The following is a 7,497-nucleotide window of genomic DNA, read 5'->3' on the forward strand; positions in this document are numbered from 1 at the left end:
GCAGATGGCTTTTGGGAGTTGCTGGATAGATATCCCAACACCCTCTCCCATTGCATGAGTTAACTCTGGGGTACATTTTCAACCCTGTCTCACAGAGTCCAAGGAAGAATTAATCACTTCTTGCAGTGGTTATTTACTTGATAATGCACCCTTTTTTTTCAATTTATTTTATTGAAGTATAATTGATTTATAATGTTAATTTATACTATACAGCAAAGTAATTCAGTTATACATATATATGAGTTATTTTTCATATTCTTTTCCATTATGGTTTATCACAGGATATTGAATATAGTTCCCTGTGTTATGCAGTAGGACCTTATTGTTTATCCATTCTATGTATAATAGTTTGCATCTGCTAATCCCAAACTCCCAAAGCATCCCTTCCTCCTCACTCCACACCTAACAACCACAGGTCTGTTCTCTATCTCTGTGAGTCTTTTTCTGTTTCATAGATAAATTCATTTGTGTCATATTATAGATTCCACATGTAAGTGATATCATAATATTTGCCTTTCTCTTTCTGACTTCTTTCACTTAGTGTGAGAATCTCTAGTTGCATCCATGTTACTGTGAATGGCATTGTATCATTCTTTTTATAGCTGAGTAGCATTCCAGTGTGTGTGTGTGTGTGTGTGTGTGTGTGTGTGTGTGTGTGTGTGTACCACAAATATATACCATATCTTTATCCATTTCTCTGTTGATAGACATTTAGTTTGCTATTGTGAATAGTGTTGCTATTAACATGGGTAGATAATGTACCCTTCTTTTGTTGCTTTTATCGTTGTTGTTGTTTGTTTTTGTTTTGCTTTTTTTTTAGGGCCGCATATATGGCATATGGAGGTTCCCAGGCTAGGGGTTGAATAGGAGCTGTAGCTGCAGGCCTATGGCACAGCCACAGCAACGCAGGATCCGGGCCTTATCGGTAAACTTTCCTGCAGCTCACTGCAGTGCTGGCTCCTCAACCCACTGAGCCAGGCCAGGGATTGAACCCACATCCTCATGGATACTAGTCAGGCTTGTATCACTGAACTCCCGATAATGTACCCTTCTTTATTCATCCCTTTCTCTTTTTTTCCTACTTCTCCACTCCCCTACTTGCCTTCAAATCCTTTAGGATTTTGTCTGCTCAAGTAAAACCCCAAATATATTTTAATGCATTCATTTTCTCAGTACATCATTCAGAGTCTTATCAGAAAAAGAGAATACCTCCTAGGTATTTCAAACATAGGGCTTTAATACAAGAAATTGGTCATCAAGAGAAAATGGGTGATACTCAGATATCGGAAGCTCCTTCTGTCTTGAAACCAGTAGCCTACATTGGACCTAAGCAAAATAACACTCAGGGAAATCTTTATTGACTTCAAGACAAAACAACAACCTCCTACTACCTGCTATTCATAGCTCTCCTTTGTTTTAGTTTAACTTTCATTTCTGTGAATATTTGATTCATGTCTATGTTCCTAATTTACAAATCCAAGAGAGTAGAAACAACATCTGTGTTTTGATCATACTTGTGTCCCCAAAGCCAAGCACAATATCTAGCACTGAATAGGAGCTCTCTAAATGGCTGGTAGAAGAAATGACTGGATCAATATTGTGCTGAGCTGGCTTACACCAGCTCATGAAGACTAGTTGTGCAGTTTTCTTCTTAACCTCCTAACATATTCAGTGATATTGGGTTGGCAGTTTAAGATTGAACATTGTGGGAGTGTTTACACCATAGAAATTAGCAAACACTGCAAATAATGGCTGTTTTATTTGTAGAACTAGTATTTTTTTAATAAAAAAAAATTTGGAGTTCCCGTCATGGCGCAGTGGTTAATGAGTCCGACTAGGAACCATGAGGTTGCGGGTTCGACCCCTGGCCTCGCTCAGTGGGTCAAGGATCTGGCATTGCCATGAGCTGTGGTGTAGGTTGCAGACATGGCTTGGATCCCACGTTGCTGTGGCTCTGGCATGGGCTGGTGGCTACAGCTCTGATTAGACCTCTAGCCTGGGAACCTCCACATGCTGCGGGAGCAGCCCTAGAAAAGGCAAAAAAAAAAAAAAAAGAAAGAAAAAAGAAAGAAAGAAAGAAAAAAAGAAAAAAAATTTAAGTATAGTTGATTTACAATGTTGTGTCAATTTCTGCTATATAGCAAAGTGACCCGGTCACATATATACATTAAAATATATATATTTATCTTCACACACACACGCATGCACATATACATATATATATATATATATATATATTTACAAATTCTTTTTCTCATATTATCTTCCATCATGTTCTGTCCCAGGAGATTGGATATAGTTCCCTACGTTCGACAGCAAGACCTCATTGCTTATTCATTCTACATGCAATAGTTTGCATCAGCTCATCCCAAACTCCCAGTCCATCCCACTTCCTCCCCTTCCACCTTGGCAACCTGAAGTCTGTTTTCCATGTCTGTGATTATGCTTCTGTTCTGCAGATAATTTCATTTGTGCACATATTAGATTCCACATATGTGATATCATATGGTATTTGTCTTTCTCTTTCCGACTTCATTTAGGATGAGAATCTCTAGTTATATCCATGTTGCTGCAAATGGCATTATTTCATTCTTTTTATGGCTGAATAGTATTCCATTGTGTAAATGCACCACATCTTCTTCATCCATTCATCTGTCAATGGACATTTAGGTTGTTTCCAGGTCTTGGCTGTTGTGAATAGTGCTGCAGAAAACAAAGGGCTGCACTCATCTTTTTGAACTGTAGTTTTGTCTGGATATATGCCCAAGAGTGGGATTGTGGGGTGCATGTATCTTTTTGAACTGTAGTTTGTCCAGATATATGCCAGGGAGTGGGATTGCTGGATCACATGGTAGGTCTCTAAAATCTCCATACTATTTTCCATATGGTTGTGCCAGTTTACATTCCCACCAACAGTGTAGGAGAGCTCCCTTTTCTCCACACCTTCTCCAGTATTTGTTATTTGTAGACTTATTAATGATGGCCATTCTGACTGGTATAATGTACCTCATTGTAGTTTTGATTTGCATTCCTCTAATAATTACTGATGTTGAGAATTTTTTTCATGTGCTTGCTGGCCATCCTTATGTCTTTTCTGGAGAAATGTTTATTTAGGTCTTCTTCCCATTTTTCAGTTGGGTTGGGATTTTTGTTGTTGTTGTTGAATTGTATGAGTTGTCTATATATTTTGGAGATTAAGCCTTTGTTTGTTGCATCATTTTTGTAGACTGTCTTTTCTTTTTAATGGTTTCCTTTGCTGTGCAAAATCTTGTCAGTTTGATTAGATCCCATTTGTTTATTTTTGTTTTTATTTCTATTGCTTTGGGAGACTGACCTAAGAAAACATTTGTATGGTTGAGGTCAGAGAGTATTTTGCCTATGTTCTTTTTTTAGGAGTTTTATGGTGTCTTGTCTTATGTTTAAGTCTTTAAGCCATTTTTAGTTTATTTTTTTGCATAGCATGAGAATGTGTTGGAGAATTAGTCCTTAAACATTTATCAGCATACGACTAACTGAATCCTATCTAATGATGCCACATACACAATGCATCCATTTCCATAGCTCAATTATCATGACTTTTATGACAGTCTTAGCATCTGGCTGCGTGATTGGTCATGTAAATTCAAGGATGTCTACTGTAGATTATCTTTATCCCATTATTTAACAAATAGAAGATCAGAAATAGCAAATTGGGTCAGCAACATGGTCATTATCTCCACCATTCATGGACACGTGGTTCTGGCCCCACAGCCTGCCCAGCAACACACAGGACTCACAGAGGCATCCAGCCAAGTTGTATTTCAAATTTCTGTAAGCCCAGGTGTGTGCTAATGTGACTCCAATCTTTCTGTAGATTCAGTATTTTAACATGGATTTATTTTTGTGCATAAGAAGTGAATGCTTTTCATGGGAGCCTCAGTTTCTGCTCTGTAACCTTTTCTAAGTACCAAGGAATACCATAGAGAAAATAGTAACTTCACCTACATGAATAAAATTGAAATTACTTAAAAAAAAATTTTTTTAGGGCTCTACCTGTGTCAAATGGAAGTTCCTGGGCTAGGGGTCAAATGTAAGCAGCAGATGCCTGCCTAGACCACAGCTCATAGCCACACCAGATCCTTTAACCCTCTGAGTGAGGCCAGAGACTGAACTCACATCCTCATGGATACTAGGTGGGTTCTTAATCCCTGAGCCACAATGAGAGCTCCTTAAATTACTTTTAAGAAAGGGAAGGGTTTGTGAGCATTAGAATATCTCACAAGGCTGCTGTTCGAACCAGTCGTTGCAGTTAGGTTGTAAAAGCATATTTTAGAAAGTGAAGAAATGGTTTAATATATTTTAAATTTAAAAGCTGATCTCTCTTCTCATTTCCATACCATAGAAGAACTAGAAAAATACACATAAAATTTTTCTCCCACAATCTCTCTGTGACAGTCTCACCAGTTTTTTTTTCTTATTTTTTTGTACTAACCAGTATAAATATTAGATTTGTAATCAGAAAAAGTATATTATGGAGTTCCCTTCATGGCCCAGTAGTTAACAAATCCGACTAGGAAGCATGGGTTGCAGCTTCAGTCCCTGGCCTCGTTCAGTGGGTCAAGGGTCTGGCGTTGCCATGAGCTGTGGTGTAGGTCGCAGATGTGGCTCGGATCTGGCTTTGCTGTGGCTCTGGCATTGCTGTGGCTCTGGTGTAGGCCGGCAGCAATAGCTCCGATTAGATCACTATCCTGGTAACCTCCATATGTGGTGGATGTGGTCCTAGAAAAGGTACAAAGACGAAAAGAAAAAAAAAAAAGAATAAGAAAAAAAAAAGAAAAATTATATTATGAACTAAGATGTAGCAGACATTTTTTTTCCTTAGCATCCCCTTCCACGTCATGTAAAATTAGTAGGGATGTCACCAGTGTGGTCTTTCTATCTCTGCCTTTATGGGTGAGCACATAGTCAAGTCTGAGCCAATCACAGCACCACTTCCTCCTAACTCAGTGATCCACCCAGGGGTAGACATTTGATCCCTGGGAAGCACCAAGACAGGTCCTTCCATGTGGCTTGACAAATGAATACTGGGAGACAGAAAATATCTCTCTCCCTTTTGAATTGTGAGCTATAGGGATATAGATCTGGGCTGTGAGAAGTTTTCTTCCCTTACTTGCGGAAGTTATCTTTCTGAGAATGAAGCCAATATACCACACACACACAAAAAGAAATGAGACCTGAGCAGTAGCAGTGTCTAACAACATTGTTTAATCTGGATTCTGCTATTCCTGAGACCAAAACCATTATTGGACTTACATGAGCCAATGAACTCGCTTGTGGCTTAGGCTGCTTTCAGCCAGGATTCTCTCATTGGCAATTGTAACTATTTTTACTGCAAACAAAACAGAAAGACTGTGTGTTATGGCCAAAGATCAAAGTGGGTGAAATCTTATGTTATTTTACACAATCTACAGTACAAATATGGTCATTTTAATTAAGCTTTAATTTTCACATCAGTCTATATAAGAGCAATCCTTTATCACTAAATCTTGAATCCAATGTAACAAATCAGTTATTGAGTATCAGTTTTCTCTGGTTAGTTAAGTGCTAGGATCCACACAGGTAAATGTGAAGGTTTCCATCTTTGTGGAACTTTTAATTAAATGAAATGGTTAGACAAGAAGGATGAAGATGAGGGGGAGGGGAGGAGAGAGAGAGAGACCTGTATAGTAGTGGTAGCCAGATTTGCATGCTAATCCTACCTTTGGAATTAATTTAAATGAGCACTTTTTTATGTGTCTCTTTTTCTGTCTCCAAATTATAAAATGAAGGGGTTCAGTAATTATCAAAGTATAGTCTAAGAACCTCTGGGTTCTCCATGAACCTTTCAGGGGGTCTATGAGATTGAAACTATTTTCATAGTAACATCAAAACATATTTGCTTTTTACAATCATTCTCTCAAAAATGTAAAGGTTTCCCAAATTGCATGATAAGTGAGGACATCATCACTTTAACAGATAATGGAAATATTCTTGTATATTCTTCTGATGTCTATACTTTTTGCAGGTAGTAGGTTTAAGGTGTAAGTGTATATCTTCGGAGATGAACTCAGTTTGTTCTCATTACTCCTATTGTTCTCTCACTAGCCACCATAACCTCACTGATGTCTAATAATTTATTTCAAAATTCCTGAAGTTCCCTTGTACACACACAATATGCACCAGAAATGAACATATTTTGTTGTCTTATTTTTAAATACTATAATTTTTAAAAAACTCAATTTAAAGTTTTACTTAAATTATTTTAGAATTTGTATTTTATTCTAGAATGAAAGAATAGTTATATTTTTCTTGTATTTAAAGATGGATCATTGACTTAAAAAAAGAGATATTAGAAGACATGTTTTCTGAACCCACAACCACACTGTCTAAAGATGCTGAAAAAGATGAAACTGATCACCAGACAATCCTCTGCCTCATGGAAGGGAGGAATATCTTGCAAAGAAACTGGGCAGAACTGTAAATCAGAAACAAAAATATAATGTGAGCCATATTTATAGATGTTAATTTACATTATTGCGGATTGTACAACAGGACATTTCAAGTAGTATTTCGGTGCCAAGTGAGACATCATTTTGAAAGGAAGCATTAAGAGGTTGAAGAAAAAGGAACTGAATATTTTAAGAATTGATGTGATGAGCTCTTTAAAAGTCAGAAACTGTTTGTTGCACATCTTTAAACTATACATGGAACAGCTATTGGTGCATCTTACAGGGTGAGTAATTCATTGGTCAGAGAAACACACACAACAGCTGACAAACAAATAAATCCTCTACAGTTGACATTGCTTAATGCCAGCTGCCTGAAAAGTCAGGTTGCAGTTTCATTTTCCAATGATACAGTAACTCATCAATTAAAAAAATTAGCCTAGAGATCACGCTAATATCTCATCTTAAAACTTTCATTATATCTTATAAATGGATGAACCTAAAGATGAACTGGGCTTGCTATTTTGCTTACATTGTGTGCATCAGCTAGTTATCACAAAGTATCTTTTTTGGGGAATGCTCAGCAACAAATACATAAAGGGCTAAAATATTCAAATTTTAAGTATTTTTTTGGATTTCACAGTTTAGTCCTGGTACAATAGTTTTGACATTTACATGTCTGATGCAAAAGCAATGCACTTTAGCATTAGGGCTGTGGCAGCAAACCTCTATCAATCATCAAATTCTTCACTATCACACAATCACAGGAACAAATAGCAATAATTAAAAAAATAAAAACAATAGGAGTTCCCACTCTGGTGCATCAGGTTAAGGATCTTTCATTGTCTGCAGCCCCTTGGGTCACTGCTGAGGCATGGATTTGATCCGTGGCCTGGTGCAAAGGGTCAAGAATCCAGCAGTGCCACAACTGTGGCATAGGTTGCATCTGCAGCTTGGATTTGATCCCTGGCCTGGGAAGTTCCATGTGGTGCCAGTGCAGCTAAAAATAAAATTAATAAATAAATAAAAAGTC

The sequence above is a fragment of the Phacochoerus africanus genome, chromosome 1 (genome assembly GCF_016906955.1).
Source record: "Phacochoerus africanus isolate WHEZ1 chromosome 1, ROS_Pafr_v1, whole genome shotgun sequence".
Taxonomy (NCBI): Eukaryota; Metazoa; Chordata; class Mammalia; order Artiodactyla; family Suidae; genus Phacochoerus; species Phacochoerus africanus.